General features: G+C 45.4%; 2 non-coding genes across 2 annotated transcripts; both read left to right on the forward strand.

The window, feature by feature from the left end:
• Positions 1-13,929: 13,929 nt before the first annotated feature.
• On the forward strand, positions 13,930-14,002 carry trnav-uac (transfer RNA valine (anticodon UAC)). Its single transcript has one exon. It is a non-coding gene; the product is annotated as a tRNA-Val (tRNA).
• A 3,259-nt stretch (positions 14,003-17,261) lies between these two features.
• trnav-cac (transfer RNA valine (anticodon CAC)) lies at positions 17,262-17,334 on the forward strand. Its single transcript has one exon. It is a non-coding gene; the product is annotated as a tRNA-Val (tRNA).
• Positions 17,335-25,103: the final 7,769 nt, after the last annotated feature.

Consider the following 25,103-nt stretch of genomic DNA (forward strand, 5'->3'; position numbering starts at 1 on the left):
ATCCGTGGATTCTCTGTGAAGCTAGGGAGGAGATAGTAGAGCCTTTGTCTTTGATATTTGAATCATCATTGTCTATGGGTTTAGTACCCGAGGACTGGAGGATTGCAAATGTTGTGCCTTTGTTCAAGAAGGACAGCAGAGATGACCCCGGTAATTATAGACCAGTGAGCCTTACTTTCATTGGAGAAAAGGTTTTGGAAAGGATTATAAGAGATAACAGTTATAATCATATAACAAGCAACAATTTGATTTCAGATAGTCAACATGGTTTTGTCAAGGGCAGGTCGTGTCTCACAAACCTCACTGAGTTTTTTGAGAAGGTGACCAAGTACTTAGATGAGACTAGGGCGGTTGACGTAGTATACATGGACTTCAGTAAAGCCCTTGATAAGGTTCCACATGGTAGGTTGATGGAGAAAATGCAGAGGCGTGGAGTTGAGGGTGATTGAGCAGTTTGGATTAGAAATGCCAACAAGTCTGGAAGCATCTGTGAAGAGAAATCAGAGTTCACGTTTCTGAGGAAGGACCCGAAACATTAACGGATTTTTATTTTCTCAGATGCTGCAAGACCTGCTGAGCATTTCCAACAACAAGTGAAAGTTTAAAGAGAGTTATGTGAGACAAGTTTCTTATGCAAAAGGTGGTAGATGACCAGAATGTACTCTCCTAGAAGGTGGTAAAAGAAGAAACAATCACAATGCTTAAGAGGCATTTGGGCAGATGCATAAGGTGGCAGGGGTTGGCAGGTATATGCATCATGTCCAGGCAGGTGGAATTAGTTTGGAATGGCATCATGGTCTGCACAGACGTGGTGGGCCAATTATTCCGGTGCTGCACTGTTCTGTTTTCCAGGGGGTAGAATGTGTGGAGTGAGAGATAATATTTTGAGTGGAATATATCTCTTCTTTAGAACACACAGTAAGTTGATGCATTTTGAGAGAAGCAATGTAGAAAGGGAATATATATTTGAGTGGCACAGACACAGACAGCAGGACAGCAGGAATGGGGGACAATGTGTACAAATCATTAAAGGAGAGAAAACATAAAGTGCTTTAAGTAAAACAAATGGGATGCTGGGCTTCGTTAATGGGGGAATGATAACAAAATTACAGAAAAGATGCTGACCTTGACAAAGCTCTAGTTAGGTCACAGTCAATCATTGCATTCAATTCTGGTCAACAGATTCCTGGTCAGAACGACGAAGTTAAAATATCATAGAGGGACCAGTTCCATACCTTTTGCTTCTCTTTCAGGACACCGTGGAGTCTCAAGGGTTAAGCATTCCCTTGCCAAAGGCCTTATTTCATCAACTGAAGGCCTGTTCTCTTAGAATCGAGACAGAACACCTCAGAAGCGGGGAGGCTGACAGTATCACAAAATAGAACCTCTTGCAGCCACACATGTGGATTGCCCCGTAACCCCGGACAGAGGAATCTGCCCTTTCCAGACAAGACTGAGTGCCCTGGGCAAAACCCTGTTAAACTGCCTCCGCTCGCATTGTCTTACATCCCCTCCATATTAGCATAGGTAAGTGAATCCCCCATTTACTGAAGGAAGAACCCTTCTGCCTTAATCTCTTCCCATCAACACATAGTCATGAACAATATGATAATCAGTTTCTGTAATCCATCACACGTTATCACAGGACATCGCCATTCATCAAGCTTTGTAAGGTCATAATAACCTGCTTTAAACTATGTAATGACAATCGCCCATGTGACTGATATGCCTTTGTCTAATTCCTATTAAATATACTGTCTCTTTGGGTAAGGAAGAGATTTGTGAAGTAGACACTCGGCTACTTTAGAGACACTTTGAAACTCTCGCCGGCTGTCCAATAATAAAGCTACTGCGGTTGTGCAGAAAACTTGCATCGTCTGGATTTGTGGAACAAAATAGGCATCAACAATGAAGGATATGAGTGACCTTCAGAGTACAGACTTACTGGAGTGGTTCACTGATGAAGAAAATGCATTCACTGGATTGATTTGAAGAAATTGCGATCTTCTTTGAAGTGAAGAAGTTGGATATATTTTTGATAAAGCTGTATAAGATTATAACACACCCAGATACAGCAGACAAAAAATATCTGCATTGGATAGGTGATGACACAAGAGTTAATGTCAGATGTAAGGTTTTGAGACAGCGGGAGATGAGCAAGCGTTTCTGCTGTCTGTATTAGCTGGAAATATGCAGAACATGCTGCCGATGATGGTGATGCAAGTAGAGAAGATCAATGATTGATAATAACAATTAGATCAGTTCTGAGGGAAATAAACTTGCAGAGTTTGGGGTACGTATGGGAATGAGAATACGGGATTCTGCTACAGATAGCCAGCTTGGATTTGATGGGCCTCTTTCTGTGCTATAATGCATTTTATGTGGACTTGCTTAACTTGCTCTGGTCATCGATTAAGTTGCCATTGAGGTAAATCGGCTCAGTGTTCCTACTCAGACCAATATAGGCTGTCCCTCCACAACAGGAGAAAATATTTACTGATTTATACTGGGTTCTTGATGGGGGGGGGGTGGGGGGTAGGTGGGGGCGGGCTATCGGTGTGTGTAACAGTCTGTCAGCATTTATCTGAAATGGCAAAACACCAGTGCAGCCACACTAGGGATCGACTCTGGAAATGTGGGGAATGCCAGAAGGGAAGACTTCACCCATCCCACCTGGAAACTGGCCAAACCAGTCACACTGGGGAGCTGTTCACCTGCTCTGTGTGTGTGTTGGAGGAGGGGTGCGGGGGAGGGATTCACTCAGGCATCCATCCTGCTGGGACACCAGTCAATTTACTGATAGCCACAGTCGAAGGATTTTTTTCCTCTTTTTCGCGCCAAGTAATGAACAATGGCAGCTCATAAAGTTGTGCACATAGAGATCTAGCTTTGGAAATGTTCACAACATTGTTGACCATGTACAGATTCAGACTGGGTACAGATTTTTATTTTCCTTTATTCATTCACAGGATGAGGGTGTCGCTGGCCCGGCAGCATTTACTGCCCATCCCTAATTGCCCAGAGGGCAGGTAAGAGTCAACCACATTACTGTGGGTCTGAGGTCACCATGTTGGCCAGACGAGGTAAGGATGGCAGCTTCCTTCCTGAAAGGGTATTACTGAACCAGATGGGTTTTCCTCACAATCGATTAATGGTCATCATTAGACTCTAAATTCACAAGTTTTTTTTATTGAGTTCAAATCCACACACCCCCCCCCCCCGCCCGCCATCTGCTGCAGCAGGCTTTGAACCCAGGTCTCCAGAACACTATCTGGGGTTTTAGATTAACTGTCTCACGACAATACCACTCGGCCAATACTTCCCCACATCGCTGTCCATCTGCACAGAGTGAACAGGGATTGTCTGGTTCATCACAACTGGGTAATCACACATATGTTTGCTCAATGATTGCAGGATTTGGATGTTGATTGGCTATTAACATCCATCTCCGAACCATGTATTCTGGGGTTTGTTTCTGATGATGATTGGAAGCATCATCAGTCTTGTTATCTTTTGAGGATAAACACAGTTTCAATTAGCTTTCTGCTAAATGCATGGCAATCAATTTTATCTCACGACTCTCAGGCAGATTAGTTTCTTTTGAAGGGCTCTCCATCTCCCCAACCTCCTCCAACAATACAATAATCTCACAGAGTCTCTTTGTGACTATGAATGAGACAATCTGATCAGCTGCTTCTTCCCCAACTCCTATGTCAAGTTGGATCTGAAACTCCCCTTGCTGCAGTTGTGATCCTGCATCATTGTACAGTGTTTCTTGTATTTCATGTCTTGGCCTATCAGTGTTCATGATACTGCATGTATTATATGGGGCCAACAGTGTAAGAGTTTAGCTCTTTCCTTCCACCAACAGCAGTAGAATTGTACTCCAACAAAACTTACAGAATCACGGCCCCGCATATTCCCCAACTTGCCTCTTACCATCAAACTAGAGTATCAGTCCTCATTCAACTGAGAGAATTCAGGAGAGCATGTCAGTAAAAGCAGCATGAATACCTAAGAATGAGGTGTTAACCTGATGAAGTTACCAAAGATGACTACTTGTGTGTCTAACAACATAAGCAGCAAGTGATAGGCAGGCAAAGCAATCCGGGAAACAACAGAACAGATCTAAGATTTGCAGTCCAACCAAATCCAGTTGCGAATGAAGTCAGAGCACAGCTGGAGTTCTGAGGACAGTTCTCTTCAAGATATTAACCAACAAGAATGTCAGACTGGGTTAATTATCATAAAACTCAAGTCCGTTTGATATTCATATATTTTCAATCAGTGTTCAATTCACCAAATGTAGCTGAATGTAAAGATAACCTTCAAGTGATTGGAACAGTGGAGTCATCTGAATACTTTTTCAGCAACTTAAAGCCTGTTGTGTTTAGATAGTAATATTTTTACAGAGATTTTAAAAAGTAAGGTGACTTAAGTATAATGGAAGAAATTGATTGGTAGGTAGCTGATAATCTTGTTTTAATCTGAAGTTAATTTAGGATTAGTTAACATATAAACACATGGTAGGGAATCCCAGACCCATGGAGTGCACATCCAGTTCCATGTGGGAAAACCAGGACACTTCTAGTCTGAGTGACAACCACAAGAACATGGAGGTGACATGGGAAATGTCAGGGACACTTGTTTGACCACAGTTAAAGTACCGCACACACTTCTGATCCCCCTATTCCAGGGTTGATGTGATTACACCTGAGAGGAGATTGATCAGAATGTTTCTACAATTGGAAAATTTCTGCTCTGAGGAAAGGTTGGATAGGCGGGGATGATTTCCGAGGAGGATGACCTGAGATTTAATTGAAGAGATAAAATGCTGAGGAATCCAGATCGAGTGTCTAGGAAGGAGCTAGTCATTAACTGAGAGGTCAGAAACTGGACGATTTAGATTGAAACTAATTCCCAGAATGAAGGTGAGAGGAGAATTCATTTCACTTGGAGATGGAGGCGAGCAGGAACTCACTGATGGGTGGCAGAGGGAGTAACCAGCATCACATTAGAATAAAAGGACATGGATGTAACTGAGATGCTGGAACATGCAGGGCTGCAGACTAAAGTCTGCAGAATGGAATTGTGATTTATTTAACATTTCTCCAGAATATTAAACTCAAGTCCAATTTGAGAATTTATGAACATCATCCGACCTGAATTCCAAATGTCAGAATAAATTTATCAGACAGTTACAGCACAGATCGAGGCGCACTTGGCTTATCCTGCATATGTTGGCTGTAATAGAATGACCCAGGCTTTACAGCGTTCTGTACTCACCAATGAGAGCAACAATTTCAGACTGTGTCCTCTGCCCTCTATGTTGTTATAATCTGCTTTTTCAATGTATTTCTTTGACAGCTGCTCACCTTGTTTCCTGGTTTCTTTCCCAGCCCTAACTCCATTCCCCATGGCCTTGAGGGACTACCATTTCTGTAATTTAATCTCTCCTGTCTTCCCCCGTGTGACAGACTGTCTTTTTGTCCTTGTCTCCCTCCAAACTTGCTCACAACGTGTTACAGTTCTGATGGTTCCCAGACCTCTGTGACTTCACTGCGCCCCCGGGTCAGTGGCACGAGTTTTGAATTCTCTTCCTCATGAGATAATCGGAAATCTTTCTGGCTGCAGTTTCCCCCAGATTTTACTTTGAAAAAAAAAGAGGATTTGCGTCAGAGTCAAGTATTTCTGAGCCTTCATCTACAATCCTGAGCACTTAGACATAATATGTGACCCTCCCACAGATGTGCAGGTTTGATGGATTGGCCAGCTAACATGGCCTATAGTGTGTAGGTTAGGTGGGTTGGGTTAGCCATGCTAAATGTGGGGTTATGGAGGTAGGGTAGGACAGCAAGTCATTGCATACTGGATGGACCAAATAGTCTCTTTGTGCGCCTAAGAGATTCTGTAATTCTAACTAGTTGTGATGTCACATTTTCCTAAGTCCAGGTTCATTCAACTCAGGTACACATGCTGCCTTTTGTGTTTCTGTGGGTGCTCACTCAATCCTTTCCTTCTGTTTTACATCAATTTCACACTGTATGTGAGGGTGGGAATGAGTATGGAAATATAAATACTCCACCCGAAACCCCTCACAAGTCAGGAACTGTTTCTGGTACTAGCAACACTCACAACAGAAAAATAAAGGTTCAGTCACAAATCTGATAGAAACACAGTGGTTATAATCACCAGGAAAGGCATAACAGCTTAAAACTCTTTTCTGAAGAAAACAGGAGGCTGAGAGACAACCTGGTACAAGTAGGAAGCTTTGTGTCTGTGTTTTCAGAGATTTGAGGTTGAAATCATTGCGTTTGAAGCATGTTTCATTGCTCCAGGTCATCAAAGGTACTATGTAAATGTGCATCTTTCTTTCTGCCGATCTGTCTGAGTCAACAATCAGTTGGATATGTCATTGTCTGTGTGTTTTCCCAAATCCCTGATTGAATCTGCCTCCCCCCACAATCTCAGGTGCCAGCTGCCTCGAGTCCACCCACATGGGCATGTTGAAGAGGATGACAGGAGAATGGATTGAAACCGAGAGTTCAATGCCAGAATGAAATAGGAAGAATGAAATAAACAGGATTTTTGGATCCCAGGGGATACATGCTCCAGGATTAGTCCTTGTGGGCATTCCCGCAGTAACACGAGACAGCATCCCATGATGAGAGTTAAATCCGGGTGGCAGTGGAGGGAACCACTGAACATGAGCAGGTTTAGTTCAAACACAGGAGGTTTGTTCAGTCAGTAACAGTGTGTTAGACATGGAGGTGAAGTGAGCATTGAGGGGAAATGTTACCACAAGCTGCAGATGGATCACTTTCATTGAAAGAAGAGGAAGTCATTCAGCCCTTCATCCCTGCTCTGCCATTCAATAGATCATGGCTGATTTGTGGCCTAAGTTGCAATTTTCAAAACCATCCAAACTCATCAATAAACTACTCTGCACCAGACAAGATCAATATTCAAAAACGAAACATCTGCAAATGCTGGGAAATCAGGAACAATACCAGAAATTGCTGGAAAAAATCAGATCTGGTAGCATCTGTGGAGAGTGGACCTTTGGGTCCAGCGACCGGTCAAGTGACCACCTGCAGCTGACCATTCTGCCTTTTCTGTAACACTCTCTGGAATAGATTCTGGTGCGAGGGGAATGAGACTGTCAATAACAACTTAGAAAATAGGAGGATGTGCTCAATCAGAATAAAACACATTTTGGTCTTTCACTTTTAATTCAACTGCAAAAATTATTCATTATCATTTCAGAAATAAGATAATAGGCCAGAAATCAACTCCTCATGTCATTGGGTCTGAGAAACTGTTAATTCTGACCTGGTCCAGCCTACAAGTGAATCCAGACATTGAATAATGTGGTTGACTCTGAACCATCTCTTGGGCAGTTAGAATGGATGACAAATGCTGCCCCAGCAAGTGATGCCATGATCCCATGAACAAACAAAACAAATCTGATCGCTGTGGTTACTTGTGAACTCGCCGGTGTTATTGGAAGAGGATGAATGGGAAGGTTTATGGGGTAAAGGCAGAAGAATAGCATTCAGTGAGGTGATCCTTTGGTGAGCTGATGAGCCAATCAGCCTCCTTTTGCACAGTAACAATTCTGTGAATATTTCATTCTGAGCCATCTAAGGAAATATCAGGGCAGGGTTTGTAAAGAGGTCAGATTGGATGAGTGTCTCAGTGAGCACAAGTGAGATACAGGTACAGAGAGGTTTTGGGATAGATTAAATTATATTTTGTACATTTGCATAGTCATCAACATGACAGCAGTTAAAACTGGGAGTCTAATTAGAGCAGCTAATAAATATTAAACTGTTACGCAGCTAAAGGGGATGCTGGGTAAAGATACTGTAGTTAGTGTTTATTTTATTCCAGGCACACCAGCCTAGGAGCACATCCTTCCTGTCTGTATCTTCTGGAGCTCTTGAAGATTTTTGTTCCTTTGAAGTGTTTCATGTTTAAATACTCCAGAGAAGAGAGCTTCAAGCTCCTCAATCTCTCCTGCCAGGGCAATGCTGCTGTTAGAATTCAATTCACTGGTGCATGTTACTGGCTGCTTCATGGACTGGAACTGGCAATTGAGACTGAAAAGGTTACTGTATAAAATATCTTCAATGGTATTGCCAGACGTGAGTGGTTTTCGGAAAATGACCTTGGCTTACAGGCATTACGTGCCAGAGCACTTCCTGTTGTGGGGCATCCTGTTTAGATTCAATCTATTGATAACTATTAGAACTGACTTGCACTGGCTCCGTCAAAGTGGTCAGAGCATTATGGCTGTCATCGAAGCTGGTAACAAACTTCTCATGGGTTAAAAATCATAAAAGATAGAGTAGTCTGAATTACAGAATTGCACACAGTAATCTAGCTAGGATCCCGCTGGGCCTCTGTATATCGCACTGACGACAGCAGTTTCCAGCCGTCTTCCGCTTTTTTGTAGCAAGTACCTTCGCGGATGACATCAAAAGACGTTCGCTGTTACTGTGTGATACTCTACCAATGGAAACAGCTCGATCAATGGAGGCAGCTCAGTCCGCTGGGATGGGATAATTTCTGCAGTGTGTCCTGCGGATCAGATACAGTACATTTTATCATTCAGATCATACAGAGTGAGAGCGCTCGAAAAGGCCAATTGGTCACTCGTACCTGTGTCAGCTCGGGAGTTACAAAATATGGGTTAAAGCGGAAACACTGGGGATTGGATCATGTTTCACGTATTTACGTGAGGCAGGAAGCAGTGAAAGATACACTGTAAAGCGATTGGGATCTGACTACAGGAGCAGCAAATAGCTTGTACAGCGCAGAGGAGAACTTAGAAGTATTGAATTCTGATTGATGGGCCGATCATGCTTTCACTAGGCCACGCTGTTGCAGAAGATAATATGTCAGTGTCTCTCGGAATTGTGATGTCGCAGGCAAATATCACCGTTACTTTCCTTTTTCCAATGAGACGACAGTCTGTATGTAAAATAGCTTCAATATTTAATCCTTTCTCATAAATAATTCCACTCCATCTCAGTGTATTCAATTGTCTTCTTTCTAATTTACCTGTTATTGTGCCTGCATTGAAGTTGCTTTGCTCCTTCTGCGTATCTTTTACAGTCTGGGTGATGTGATGCATTTGTATTGACCCACCTTCTGACAGAATTTTCCACTTCACTTCAGCCCGCCCTACATTCGCTGTCTGATACCATTCCCGTTGTCTGGGTGTTAAGCGCTTGTCACAGACACAGACTACTCTCACCCAAAATAAACACAAAACTCAGACACACTGTGATCACTGCAATATACCGACCACTAAAGCGGACAGCTCCAACTGACAACCGGAAGCGGCAGAGACAGGCCACTATAAATGCCGGAAGAAACAGCACAGAAGCGCGTCACAGGAGGCTCCCAAGCACTGAGGATGTCACCTAGACGAAACGTTTGCAAGACAAATTCCCAGCTCGGCGAACAGAACCACAACAGGGACTCTATTCTCTTCTCATGAGGAAGAATGTACTTATCTCAATGTGTTGTGAATCTGTGGAATTCCCCGTTCAAAATGCGGTGGATGCCAGGACAATGAGCCAATTTAATGAAGAGATACAGATGTTTAATTTGCAATGAGATGAAGGGTGAGAGAGCAGGCTGGAAAATCCAGCTGAGACCGATGTGAGCTCAATCATCACCGTATTAAATGGTGGGGCTGGTTCTCCAGTGCCCAGTGCTTATCTTCTTACGGTAATAACTGGAAAGCTGAATCCAAAAATCACCACCTTCACCAAAGGAGGTTTTCGGTAAATGACAGATAGTCAAGTGCATTAGCATACCAAGCTTAGATAGTGAGGAAGTGTGTAGGAGATAATGATTTTGCAATTTTAAACTCAGGGGAGACAGTGATTTATATTTTTAGACTGTGTGGTACATTCACACCGTCCAGAATACTCTGTTGTGATTACCTACCCTGTACTTTATTACAAAGCCAAGGTCTCTGACAATGAAAACCAAAACACCCAGGAAACATCGCCTCCCCTCGTAATCTGATAAAAGAATTCTGAGAAGTCTGGTTGAACTTAGAACACAGATGGAAAGCTGAAAGATTAGATCCACTCCCAAGATCCAGTGCTTAAACAAAAGGAGACTACAATAGGATGAGGCAGGAGTTGGCTAATGTAGACTGGAAACAAAGACTTTATGGTGGGAAAGTTGACGGACAGTGCGAGAATATCAAAGCCATTTTTCGACGTGCTCAGCAAAAGTATATAGCAGGGAAAAGGAAGGACTGTAGGAAAATGAGTAATCTGGCATGGGTGGCTCAGGAAATAACGGAGTCTATAAAAATGAAATAAAATGCATAAATATTGGCAAAGATCAAGGAGATAAGAAAAACTTTAAAGATCAACAGAAAGCGAGATGGAATTGGCGGAGAAAAGTGATTAATACCTATCCCTTGGGCTGGAATAGCCGTTTACCCTGCTAGAGGGGAACCTATTGTGTGGGGAATATATGGCCTCTGTAATTGCTGAAGTACTTAACTGTTACCATTGAGATAATCTTGATCAAGTTAAAAATCACAGCACACTCCAAAGGCTTGTACTTCCAAATAATCCTGTTGGATTATAACTTGGTGATGTGTGGTTTTTAACTTTGTCCACCCCACCACCGGCTCCTCCACATCAGAATCCTGAGAGATACCCCACTGAAACTGAAGCGCCTGTCAGATACTTGAGGGAGCCACAAGGGTGTGTGGGAAGGGTATGTGGTTTAACCACAAAGTGCTGAACTGAACTAGACTTTCTAACTGCTGCTGCCATGGAGATAATACTGAGAGACAGTCTCTATTCAAAGTCCCAAACCACAAAGGTGTAAGAATGGGAGCTGTACATCGGACAGGCCGGGAGTTACCTGATGCGGTCTGGAGGTATTTGTATGTTCACTATCCAGGTATCTGCCATGTCTCTTCAATAAAGACTCAAAGAAGACCTCTCACAGTTGTGTGCCCAATTATTCCTATCCAACCGGGTTCAGGAATATGAGCACACAGCAGTCAGTCTTCACAGTGGAGGATACGAAGAACATGGCAGTAATTGATAAGGAGACTGAGGAAGGTGAGGACCTAGATAATAACAATTATCGTGAAAGAGTTAGAGCTGGGTACGTTAATGGAGCTAAAGGTACACAAGTCTCATTGCCCTGATGGAATACATCCCAGGATACCAGAGTTAGTGGGAGAAATAGGAAATGCACTTAGAATTGTAGAATCTTACAGCAAAGATAGGACCTTTGGCCCAAACTGGCCCATGCTGACCAGAATGTCATCCACGCTAACCCCAAATCCCTGCACTGGCCCATTTGCTTCTGACCCTTTCCAATCCATGTATTTGACCAAATGTCATTTGCCTGTTGTGAGTTTTCCTACCTGAACCACTTCCACCGGCAGCTCATTCCATAAACATACCACCCTCTGTCTAAAACTTTTGCCCCTCAGCTTCCCTTTTATTCTTTCTCCTCTAATCTTAAACTGATCCAATCAAGCCGTCCAATCCTTGAGTTCCTGGGAAAAAGACTGAGTGCATTCACCTTATCCAAGCCTCACATGGTCTTATTCACTTCTAGAAAAGAACCCACACAGTTTCCTGTGCTCGAAAAGTAAAATCCTCACTTCTCCAACCGCTCCCTATAACTCAGACCCCTGAGCGCTGGCAACATCCTCGTAAATTGTTCAGCACTTTTTACTGTTTCATAACTGAAAAATACATTACATTCATCATATTCTCACTATGTCCCCACAGTGCTGGAACCGACGTGACAATGCAAATGGATTACAATCCATGATCGAGAATGAACTCCTTGACAACAATCCCGTTTTCATCGTGTTACACATGGTGCAGGTATCCTTGTGTCTTCCTGGTTGTATGGTTAATTACGGCCTGCTCAGCTTTGTGCATTTTCCCTGTTCCGGTGTGCTTCATGTTCCGTGTAAACGTGAAACTTGTCCTGTTTCAAGCAATGGGTGAATCATTCAGCAAAGCAAGAATCGAAATTGCAGTAATGTCAAGCAGCTCGTGGTTATTTGACCAAATCATAACCGAACATATATTCTCACAGATACATTTGGAGCTGGAGAGAGTCTGAGAAGATAGACTCAGCTTACCATTGATTTTTGTCTGGATTGATGGGCTCTCATTATCTGCTGCGAAATTGTTATTGTAGACGGGCACATCCCAGCAGCTGTGCGAGTCGGAGAGGGATCATGGAACCCTTTTCATGTGACTTGGCATCTGTTGTTATGCAGGAGAGCACAGTTGGAAATGCAAGAAAATGGTGCGCGCAGCCGGCTGGTGGTGTGGCCGAGCGGTCGAAGGCGCTGGATCCAGGTTCCAATTATGAAGGGGGAGTGGGTTCGAATCCCACCGCTGCCATTTCTGCAGATCAACTCCAACGCTGCAGCTTGTTAAAATGCTGTTTCTGACCCCACTGTTTTGATGTTGAAAAGAAAAGTAAAATGGCTTTGCTTCCCGGGGAATTAGCTGTGGTGTGGGATAGTGCCGAATATTTCAAAGAGTCTCTGTCTGTCATGATCGTGTTCGCCTCCCGCGCAGAAAATCGCAAGCAGCTGTGCTGTTCCAGGCAAGTTGAGCTTGCACTGGAACCAAATGGAGACTGTTATTTCATCGCTGTTGTGAAACAAAGTCCTGGGGTGACTCGACTCGTCGTTATTTGGTTTTTTTGGCCAATTGGAAAATCGTTCCAACGAATTTCGATGTGATATGTTGTTGAATTTCTCCCATTTCCTTCGTTTTCGTCGTGGAGACATCGGAAGGGAAAGGTAATCTAATCGAGACTGTGATTGGTGAAATTCACTTTTTATGGCCCATTCTTATTAGGTGCTTTCTTTCTCTCTTTTCAGTATTGTCTGGAAAGTGGTGGTTCCCTAAGGCTGCAGTATGTTTGAAAGAGTAGTTTGGAATTGTCCTGTTGTTAGTTGTGAGATTACTTTATAACTCATGCCATCGGACTATCTCACATTTTGCATTCATGCATCTCTGTGTCTGAAAATGCATTAGGTATGCCAGCTTTGTTTGTGTTCCGTGTTAAATGCTTTCTGTTTTGCGATTCGCTCAAAACTTTACGAGTTAATAGGGTTTCTGCGGAAACTTCCAGCTGCAAAAGTCCTTAACTGAGGATCTGGGAAAATTTCACAGAGTATGGTCAGTCGGAGCAAAAGTAAGGAAGTCGTTCCTTTCTGCAGTGTTTCGCAATACTACCTTTCCCGTGAGCAGTCGAACACAGTGAAGGATTGTGCCACACACTGCGACGGCAAGCTCCGCTAAAAAGTAATCCTTTAAAGCCGGTGTAAGCAACACAACGTTATTGGGGGACACCGCGTGGAAACAGATACTTCGGTGTATCTCGTCCATGCTCACCACATAGCCAAGTTTAAACAAGTCCGGTTCCCCAGTATTTGGCCCCAAACCCTCTAAACCCATCCTTTCCAGAAACTCATGCAATTTTCTGAGCCTCCTCCGCTTCCTCTGGTAGCTCATTCCATACACGCACAACCTTCTGTGTGGGAAATGTGCCTCAGTTCCTTTGTCAATTTCACCCCTCTCACCTTAAACCTCTGCTCTCGAGTTTTCAACTCACCCCAACTTGTGTAAAACACGTAAATACTCAGTTTACAACCCTTCCATTAGATCATGTCGCAGCCGTTACGTTGCAGGGAAAATCGTCCCAGCCTACGGTCCAAACTTTGACGACATCCTTGTCAATATTTTGTCATCAATTTCACGTGCCTTTTTTTATGTTTTCAAGATGTCAATTACGCTGGACAACAACGAGCTATTGGAAACAGAAAGGTGAAACGAAGAATGGCTTCAACTTTCAGTGCTGGATGCCACTGAGATGCAGGCGGGGGCGCTGTGGCTGGTTTCTGTAGTGTAGTGGTCATCACATTCGCCTTACACGCGAAAGATCCCTAGTTCGAAACTGGGCAGAAACTGCTTTGTTCTTCAACTGCAACCTTTTCCATGGACAAGAACGGAGCTTTCATGCTTGCTTTCCCACCTGCAAACCTGCCTTCGAAGTTGCTTGAACAAATCTGCTCGCGTAGTGAAATGTAATGCAATTCCATTTAATGACTGTGCAAAGAATTGCAAAGTTTTTATCCAAACTGGTTCTGATCATATGCAATTCTGTTTGAGAGTGTAGTTACCCCCTTCTGATCCTTCGACGAAAAGCAGTACCGCATTTGCTTTCGTTGCGCAGGCGGCTCGGTTCAAAGACAGGGAAGAAGCTGATGCGCTGGTGTCACAGTGCACCACGGATTCCTGAACTTGTCTGTCTGTCAAATGTACCCCAAAGGCGTGTCTGAAAGGCCTCGTTTGGAAGCTGTCTGTCGTTATTCAACGTGCGAGAATTGGCACCAGAGGTCCTGAATCATGTTTTGGAGCAGTTCGCTCGTTAGTGGCTCTTTCAATCAGCAACAGCAATGAAAGAAATTACACTCTCAGTGGAACCTCTGGACCTGTGATTTCATGGTGTCGCTAGTATTAAGGTGTTCCCCGAGACCTAAGCCATGTTGAAACTGAAACGGAGGAATCGACAGAGAGGCTAAAGAATGACATCGCATCTATATGGTTTTCTTGAAATCACTGAGGAGCAGGAAAATGTAAACGGGGAAGTCGAGTGGGGAAGTGAGGCAGTTGCAGCTCTGCTGAAACTCTTTCTTTGTGACTCACTCAGCAACCAGACACGTGAAGGTGACTCAGAGGCGTGAGAGTTCTTCACATCGAGAACAAAAAGCAATCAAGCGCAGTGAGCACCTCTTCCGGAGTGGGGGTGGGGTGAGGTAATTACCTTTTGACTTTGTTACTATGTTCAGAAACTGCCTTTTAGATTGAGGTGAACAGAAACTGCATTTCTAATAAGCACCATGGAATTGAGCAAAATTTATTGAGTCGCTTCTCGTCGAATCCCACACAGGTTTCCGACTCAGTTGGTATCCATGTGGCTGATGTCCAGGAGTGAACATCTCTGCAGCAAATTGCACGGTGAAGGTAAAAGGCAAGGAAAGTGTCATCTCGAACTGGCTCCGAGGTCAGAGCGTTCTCACAATGTGATCTGTCGTTCTCGGATTGGAATGCGACCTCCGGTTTTAGGGTGGGGAACATTGTTTGGGACTCTTATTCTGCAAAACAGACACAGTGACTGAAATTATGCTGCACGGTATGATGTGGAATACGGCCTGCTCAGCTTTGTGCATTTTCCCTGTAGTCCGGTGTGCTTCATGTTCCGTGTAAACGTGAAACTTGTCCTGTTTCAAGCAATGGGTGAAATCATTCAGCAAAGCAAGAATCGAAATTGCAGTAATGTCAAGCAGCTCGTGGTTATTTGACCAAATCATAACCGAACATATATTCTCACAGATACATTTGGAGCTGGAGAGAGTCTGAGAAGATAGACTCAGCTTACCATTGATTTTTGTCTGGATTGATGGGCTCTCATTATCTGCTGCGAAATTGTTATTGTAGACGGGCACATCCCAGCAGCTGTGCGAGTCGGAGAGGGATCATGGAACCCTTTTCATGTGACTTGGCATCTGTTGTTATGCAGGAGAGCACAGTTGTAAATGCAAGAAAATGGTGCACGCAGCCGGCTGGTGGTGTGCCCGAGCGGTCTAAGGCGCTGCATTCAGGTTCCAATTTCGAAGGGGGAGTGGGTTCGAATCCCACCGCTGCCATTTCTGCAGATCAACTCCACCGCTGCAGCTTGTTAAAATGCTGTTTCTGACCCCACTGTTTTGATGTTGAAAAGAAAAGTAAAATGGCTTTGCTTCCCGGGGAATTAGCTGTGGTGCGGGATAGTGCCGAATATTTCAAAGTGTCTCTGTCATGATCGTGTTCGCCTCCCGCGCAGAAATTCGCAAGCAGCTGTGCTGTTCCAGGCAAGTTGAGCTTGCACTGGAACCAAATGGAGACTGTTATTTCATCGCTGTTGTGAAACAAAGTCCTGGGGTGACTCGACTCGTCGTTATTTGGTTTTTTTTGGCCAATGGGAAAATCGTTCCAACGAATTTCGATGTGATATGTTGTTGAATTTCTCCCATTTCCTTCGTTTTCGTCGTGGAGACATCGGAAGGGAAAGGTAATCTAATCGAGACTGTGATTGGTGAAATTCACTTTTTATGGCCCATTCTTATTAGGTGCTTTCTTTCTCTCTTTTCAGTATTGTCTGGAAAGTGGTGGTTCCCTAAGGCTGCAGTATGTTTGAAAGAGTAGTTTGGAATTGTCCTGTTGTTAGTTGTGAGATTACTTTATAACTCATGCCATCGGACTATCTCACATTTTGCATTCATGCATCTCTGTGTCTGAAAATGCATTAGGTATGCCAGCTTTGTTTGTGTTCCGTGTTAAATGCTTTCTGTTTTGCGATTCGCTCAAAACTTTACGAGTTAAAAGGGTTTCTGCGGAAACTTCCAGCTGCAAAAGTCCTTAACTGAGGATCTGGGAAAATTTCACAGAGTATGGTCAGTCGGAGCTAAGGTAAGGAAGTCGTTCCTTTCTGCAGTGTTTCGCAATACTACCTTTCCCGTGAGCAGTCGAACACAGTAAAGGATTGTGCCACACACTGCGACGGCAAGCTCCGCTAAAAAGTAATCCTTTAAATCCAGTGTAAGCAACACAACGTTATTGGGGGACACCGCGTGGAAACAGATACTTCGGTGTATCTCGTCCATGCTCACCACATAGCCAAATTTAAACAAGTCCGGTTCCCCAGTATTTGGCCCCAAACCCTCTAAACCCATCCTATCCAGAAACTCATGCAATTTTCTGAGCCTCCTCCGCTTCCTCTGGTAGCTCATTCCATACACGCACAACCTTCTGTGTGGGAAATGTGCCTCAGTTCCTTTGTCAATTTCACCCCTCTCACCTTAAACCTCTGCTCTCGAGTTTTCAACTCACCCCAACTTGGGTAAAACACGTAAATACTCAGTTTACAACCCTTCCATTAGATCATGTCGCAGCCGTTACGCTGCAGGGAAAATCCTCCCAGCCTATTCCACCTCGCCCTACGGTCCAAACTTTGACGACATCCTTGTCAATATTTTGTCATCAATTTCACGTGTCTTTTTTTATGTTTTCAAGATGTCAATTACTCTGGACAACAACGAGCTATTGGAAACAGAAAGGTGAAACGAAGAATGGCTTCAACTTTCAGTGCTTGATGCCACTGAGCTGCAGGCGGTGGCGCTGTGGCTGGTTTCTGTAGTGTAGTGGTCATCACGTTCACCTCACAAGCGAAAGGTCCCCAGTTCGAAACTGGGCAGAAACTGCTTTGTTTTTCAACTGCAGCCTTTTCCATGGACAAGAACGGAGCTTTCATGCTTGCTTTCCCACCTGCAAACCTGCCTTCGAAGTTGCTTGAACAAATCTGCTCGCGTAGTGAAATGTAATGCAATTCCATTTAATGACTGTGCAAAGAATTGCAAAGTTTTTATCCAAACTTGTTCTGATCATAAGCAATTCTGTTTGAGAGTGTAGTTACCCCCTTCTGATCCTTCTTCGAAAAGCAGTACCGCATTTGCATTCGTTGCGCAGGCGGCTCGGTTCAAAGACAGGGAAGAAGCTGATGCGCTGGTGTCACAGTGCACCACGAATTCCTGAACTTGTCTGTCTGTCTAATATACCCCAAAGGAGTGTCTGAAAGGCCTCGTTTGAAAGCTGTCTGTCGTTATTCAACGTGCGAGAATTGGCACCAGAGGTCCTGAATCATGTTTTGGAGCAGTTCGCACGTTAGTGGCTCTTTCAATCAGCAACAGCAATGAAAGAAATTACACTCTCAGTGGAACCTCTGGACCTGTGATTTCATGGTGTCGCTAGTATTAAGGTGTTCCCCGAGACCTAAGCCATGTTGAAACTGAAACGGAGGAATCGACAGAGAGGCTACAGAATGACATCGCATCTATTTGGTTTTCTTGAAATCACTGAGGAGCAGGAAAATGTAAACGGGGAAGTCGAGTGGGGAAGTGAGGCAGTTGCAGCTCTGGTGAAACTCCTTCTTTGTGACTCACTCAGCAACCAGAGACGTGAAGGTGACTCAGAGGCGTGAGAGTTCTTCACATCGAGAAGAAAAAGCAATCAAGCGCAGTTAGCACCTCTTCCGGAGTGGGGGTGGGGTGAGGTAATTACCTTTTGACTTTGTTACTATGTTCAGTATTAGAAACGTAAATCGCTTCTTAATAATTGCTCTAGACAAATTCTGGAAAACAAAGTTTTATTAGCAAGTCTGCAGAGTTGGGCACCCTTCTGAGAAAAAGGCGCGCTGAGGCTTACAACGTTTCTCATTATATACAGCACAAGTCCCTCCCCTCTTTGGCTCTAAAGAGCCACGAGGTTCACATTCTAAACCGTCAGTATTTTTCCATTCTGCACCCTCGTCACAAAGTCTGCAACAGATGTCTCCAGAGTTGTTTTTTTCTACCCTGTTGTCTTATCAGTCAAGGACTTATTCTTCTCTGTCTGTGTGATGTCTCTCGAGTTGTTTTTCTATTCTATAGTCTTATCAGTCAAGGATTTGTTCTTTACTCTGCTCACAAAATGTCAGCATTTGCACAATTTAAATTATCCCACTTTTGAGTATACAAAATGTTCTTACAAAAGAAGCATGTCTTGTCTTTTTATTGTAGAGAAGCCTGTTGGGTCCGGCACATCTTAATTGTTTGAACCGAAATCGCCTCTCACAATTCCACCATTTTTCTTTTTAAGATGTGCCTGACTAAGATAAGCCTCCCCTCCTCAATGGCCCGGGAAATCCTCGGTCTTTCGCAGCAACAGCACCTTAGGTTCCTGCGTTCCATGTTGGGGAACCGCCACTGTCCGGAGTTGGGAAATATTTTTCTGAATTAAAAACTGAATACAGGGGGTTAGGCAGGGTAATATGAGTAGAAGCATTACGCCCCCCCCCCCACAGCCACCAGTAACGCCGTGCGCCACCAACTACCACCTAGGAGACCATCCCACCACCCGGTACCACCAAGAGGACGCCAGGATTGCACCGGCACATGGGCCAATTTCCGAATTTCATCGGAAATCTTCAAAACCGCTTTACCATTATCGTCAATTTCCAGACAGCAGTTAGTCAGGTTAAACTTCCCGCACACGCCCCCTTCCGAGGCCAACAGATAATCCAAGGCAAGCCGGTTTTGATATATAGCAGCCCTCATCTGATTCTGCTGCTTCGCCAGCAACTCCAGGGCCAGGGCAGTCTGGTTAGTAATGACCTCTACGACTGCTTGGAGCCTGATAATTCGATTTAACATATAGATAGGAGTACGGTACCCCCATGAGCCGTCCTGTGCCCACGTAGCCGGCCCGTAGTATTCAATAATCCGGGCCGGCGGCCACTCATCCCCCCAATCACCGACTTGGATATCCTTTGGAAACCTACGCAGGGAGTCAAAGAGTTTAACCCCCAAATCATCGCCTTCCGCCCGGGGTAATAGGAAGAATTCAGGTCGTATCAGACCCAAGAAGCATTCTCCAGCCCATCCCATGGGCAGTTTGGAGTATGCCTGATTACCGCATATCCAAAATAGGCCATCTGGAGCAGGCCCTCCCTGCCTCACAACGTCATCCCATAGCTCCTTTACCCCAGGGACGCCCTCATAAGGACCAGGACCACTGCAATTCCAGTATTCGGATTCCTGGCCCCGTGCCAGAGTCTGGACAGGATTATCCCAGCATCGATTCCCCTGACAACTACCACTCCAGACTCTCATCATGCCATCGGAAGAGTCAGCACCTAGCTCCTCAGAGGAGGAATCAGAACGTAATGGAACGCAATTTTGATGATCTCTGTTTGCAGTGTACCAAGTAATATCCTCAGGCCACCATACTTGTGTGGTCGCATTCAATACACTCTGACAGGGACTAATTCCTACCTTCACGGTCCCCTTGCCTTCAACACATCACTAGCCCTCAGGGCTATTTGTCAGTCTCCACCCCTGGCTTTTCCTTTCGTTGACATGTGTCCAAGTGGTTTGAAGCAATTCCCATATGTCTAAGCTTTGACCAGTCCACGGCCATTGTTCTGACATATGCGGCCCCCCACAAACCCAGCAATTGCTAACATTTAAAACAGTGGCTATCCTAGAGGTGAGATCAATAAACAGGTTTTGTGTTACATCAGGGAGCTCAATCTTCTCTTCTACCTCTTTGTATACAGATGGCACTTTAGAGACAACGACCGTTCTCTGACGGTCCTGCCCTTTCTCCAACTCCCGATCAGTGTTCTGTACTCTGGTCTCCTTGACTCTGTCAATCTGCTCTCTGAGCAACACGGAGGATAGGCCCCACTTCCCAGCTTTGCTAACACACACCCAGCGGTCATTTTTAGGGCATCCACGGACTTTGCCACCGTATTCTTTATTATACACTTGATAATAGGGTTTTCCACCCTCCCAACATTCTTGTCGTGCACTCACATCGTAACACCGATCGTTCACATGGGAGTGAGACACAAATGATCCCGAGTAGATCCGACTCCCAAGCCTCACCGTAGTCCGACATTTGTCACATCTCCCCTCGCCCTCCCCCACATACAGGAGTAAACTGATCAATATTCCCACCAATACAGTCCAAGTAGAGTTCATTATCGCGGTCTTTTCAGCTTTACCACCACGGCTTGTCCCCTTGCTCGCATGTCCAAGTGTTCTCTCCTTCTGGCGGAACAGGTCCCTTTCTCCTCGATGCGTGGGCCCACCCTTTTTCTTTCATCCGAACAGCGGCTTCAGTTGTTAACAGGACCAGGAACGGTCCTTCCCACTGCGGCTGGAGCTTTTTGGCCTTCCAGGTCTTTACAAGTACCCAATCTCCGGGCTCCACCTTATGCAAGAGGAAGTCCAGCGGCAGAGTCTGAGCCAGGAGACCCTTCCTCCGGAGTTCTGCAAAAGAACGGGATAAGGCCAGTAAATAGTTTCTGACAAATACATCTCCCCCTTGTAGTGTGGGACACCCATCAACCTTACTCCAATATGGTAATCCGAACAGCATCTCATAGGGGGAGACCTCGATATCCCGGCTAGGTGCTGTACGTATCCTCAATAGGGCAATGGGAAGGCACTTTGGCCATGGTAAGTCTCTAACATCAGCTTAGTCAATTGGGTCTTGAGCGTGCCATTCATTCTCTCAACTTGACCCGAGCTCTGAGGATGCATGGAATTTCCATTGGATACCCAGGGCAGTACAGATCAAATGGTGTAGCTTAGAAGCAAAATGTGTCCCGCAGTCTGAGTCGGTAGATTCCATTATGCCATATCTCGGGATTATGTTCTCTAACAATAATCGGGCCACAGTTGGTGCATCAGCTTTGGCAGTTGGGAAAGCCTCTACCCAGTGAGTGAAATGGTCTACTATTACTAGCAGATACTTCCATCTCTGTACTGGGGGTAAGTCTGTAAAGTCTACTTGGATCCTCTGGAATGGCCTAATTGCGAGGGGCTGACCACCAGCTGGCATAGAATGCATGGCTTTCTTGTTAATACGCTGGCAAGTGGGGCATCCGACTACTTCTTGTTGGGCTAACGTGTATATCCCCCTGCATACATAGTCTCTCAGGATCGTGTCACACATGGCTTGCACCCCCCAGTGGGTCTGATGATGTAATCGGTGCAGAATACCCCGGGTGATCTGTTTGTTCAGTACTTGTCTCCCATCAGGAACCGTCCACTTCCCGTTAGTATCTAGCTGGGCACCCAATTGATCCATTTTATCAATCTCCCCCTGGATGAAGACGGGTTGCTTAGCGAGCCCTTCCCTCAACGGTATTAGTGTTAATAATTGGACGGGTTTTTCGACCGCTGCCCGCTTGGCTTCCTCATCTGCCAGCCGGTTTCCCACTGCTTCCGGTGTCGACCCCTTCTGGTGACCGGGTACATGGACTACTGCGAGTTCCGTAGGTAATGCCAGGGCTTCCAACGTTAGGCTGATCATTTGTTCGTGAGCTAATTCTTTTCCCCGGGAAGTTATCAATCCTCGTTCTTTCCAGATTTGAACGATTCCGTATGCATACTTTGAGTCAGTATATATGGTCCCCACTTTCCCTTCCAACAACTTCAGGGCCCTCTGGGAGGGCGTACAACTCACAGGATTGGGCTGACCACTTCCCGGGCAGTCGTCCGGACTCGATCGTCAATTTCGTTGCACCATCTACGACAGCATAGCCACTGTACCGTACCCCACTGATGCACCGGGAGGACCCGTCCATGTACAGTTCCTGTCCTTCACCCAGCGGGGCCTCTTGCAGGACCTCTCGGCTTTTGGTCTGCAAGTCTACAAATTCCACACAATCATGCTCCTGTTCCCCATCTGCAGGACGTCCGTATAGAAACTGGGCAGGGTTGCAACTTAGATCTTTTGCAAAATTGAGATCGTCCCCGGTCATCAAAATCGTCTCATACTTCAGGATGCGAGAGTCTGTTAACCAGCGGTGAGCCTTTTGAGCCAGTATGGTACTCACCGAATGTGGGGAGTATACTGTGATTCTTCCTCCAAAGGTAAGTTTCCGGGCCTCTTCTACTAACATTGCCGTAGCTGCCACTGCCTGTATACAGGTCGGCCATCCACATGACACAGGGTCTAACATTTTTGACAAAAATGCAACCGGCTGACGTTTCCCTGCACGCAGCTGGGTAAGCACACCCTGGGCAATTCCGCCGGCACTATTGACATATAACTGGAACGGTTCCTTCAGGGTGGGTAAAGCCAATACCGGAGCTCGGATCAGTTTATTTTTAATAATATTAAATCGCTGCTCCTCCTCATCTGACCAGTCCACCTTTTGTCCTTCTTGTCCCAGTTTGTCATACAAAAATTTTACTAGAGTGGTGTAACTTTCAATCCATATCCGGCAATACCCTACTAGCCCCAGGAATTGTCTGATTTCCTTCTTCGTCCTAGGTATTGGCATACCCGTAATCCCTGATATTCGTTCTGGCGTGATACGGCGATGCCCCTTACTGACTTGATGGCCCAGATATCTTACTTCTTGCTCCACAAACTGGAGTTTTGTCCTGGAGACACGTAAACCCTGTTTCCCCAGGAAGTTCAGCAGGGCAACGGTGTCTGCTCGTACCTCCTCTTCGCTTGTTCCTGAGAGTAAGAGATCATCGACATATTGGAGCAATTGATTCTCCGCGTTACACCGAAATCCTCCTAAGATCTGCTCCAGTATTTGTCCAAACAAGTTGGGTGACTCCGTGAATCCCTGCGGAAAGACCGTCCATCTTAACTGTCGATTTCATCCTGTGAAGGGATTCTCCCATTCAAATGCAAAAAGGTTCCGACTTTCTTCGTCAAGGGGGCAACTCCAGAAGGCATCCTTCAGATCTATTACGCTGAACCATTCATGTTCGGGGGGAATTTTACTCATTAACGTGTAAGGATTAGGTACCACCGGGTACCTAGCCTGGACTACTTCATTCAACCCCCGCAAGTCTTGCACCAGCCTATACGTCCCATCCGGCTTTCTCACAGGGAGTATTGGAGTATTGAAAGGGGACATACATTCCTCCAGTAGTCCATCTGTGATTAATCTTTCTGTCACAGTTTGTAACCCTTCCCGTCCTTCCATAGCAATCGGGTACTGTTTCCTTCTTACCGGGCCTCTTCCTGGCAACATAGTAATTTGGAGAGGTTTGATGTTTAGACCCCCTCTGTTCCCCTCTCGGTACCATACTTCCGGGTCTATTTGTTGATCAGCTTCTTCGGTGAGGGAGAACAACTTTACCACCATTTCCCCGTTACTTGGTACCGTTCCGATCCCTAGTTTGACCTGCACGTCTCTTCCTAACAAATTAAACCACGCCGATGGCAGTAGAAGGAGGTCTCGTTTAGTAGTTCTGTTTTCATACCCAATTTCCACGTCCTCCACCACTGGGACTTGCAATGTCTTTCCTCCAATGCCAGATACCCCCATAACTGTTCTCCCTGTTCGGGCGCCAGGGGGCATTTGGATTATACTTGATCTCTCGGCTCCCGAGTCCACCATAAATGTGATCTCTGACCCTTGGGGTCCTACTTTCAAGTTTTCCAGGGGTTCCTGTCGATAGTCCTTTTGCCCCAAGAGTAGGAACCCCCGACCTCCCTAATCTTCCTCCATCAGGGCGTACGACCGCACTTCCCACTTGTAGCGGGGGCACTCCCGTTTAAAATGTCCCTCTTCATTACAGTAGTAACATCTGAGTATCGTCTTCGTTTCCCTGTCGCGGTCTCGCGTTCCTCCACTCTTCCTTTGTTCCAGCCATGGTCCCCTTTTCGTCTGCTCTTGTCACGACTCTCCCCTTTCCTGTTCCTGCCACGGCTCTCCCTTTTCCCTCCTTCCAGCTGTCACTTGTTGCACCGTCTGCATCATTATCTTTGTCGCCTTCTTTTGCTTCTCATCGTCCCTTCTCACAAACACCTTTTGCGCCTCCCGTAGTAGTTCACTTAGAGATTTACTATCCCAATCATCCATCTTCTCTAACTTCTTTCGTATGTCTGGCCAGGCTTTTGATACAAACTCTACCCGTATGAGTTGTTGTCCCACTTCCATCGCAGGGTCCACCCCAGCGAACTGCTGCAAGTTCTTCCTAATCCTGTCTAGGAAGTCCGTAGGGTTTTCCTCCGGGTTTTGATGATTCCCAAAGGCCTTGGTAAAATTGTGCCCCTTCGGGGCTGCCTGCCTTATTCCTTTTATCCAATATTCCCGCATGTCCCTCATGTTGCGCCGTCCTTCCTCCGTGTTCTTATTCCACTCGGGGTCGGTGAGGGGAAATTTCTGCTCCCCTCCTGCTCTTCCCTCTCTCTCCCAGACCAACAGCGCAGCTTGTCGTATCATCTGTCGCTCCTGGCTAGAGAACAATGTTCCCATGATGGAACACATCTCTTCCCACGTGTAAGTATTCGGACCCAGGAACTGATCTAATTGTTCAGCTAGGCCCATGGGGTCCTCTAGTAGGCCCTTCATCTCCCTCTTGTAATTCCGTAGTTCAGTTCTCGTCAAGGGGACGTTCACATATCCCGTCCCTCCTTCCTCGCCCCCCATGGGCACTTCCCGGAGTGGAT

Source organism: Chiloscyllium punctatum, chromosome 48, assembly GCF_047496795.1.
Source record: "Chiloscyllium punctatum isolate Juve2018m chromosome 48, sChiPun1.3, whole genome shotgun sequence".
NCBI classification, from domain to species: Eukaryota; Metazoa; Chordata; class Chondrichthyes; order Orectolobiformes; family Hemiscylliidae; genus Chiloscyllium; species Chiloscyllium punctatum.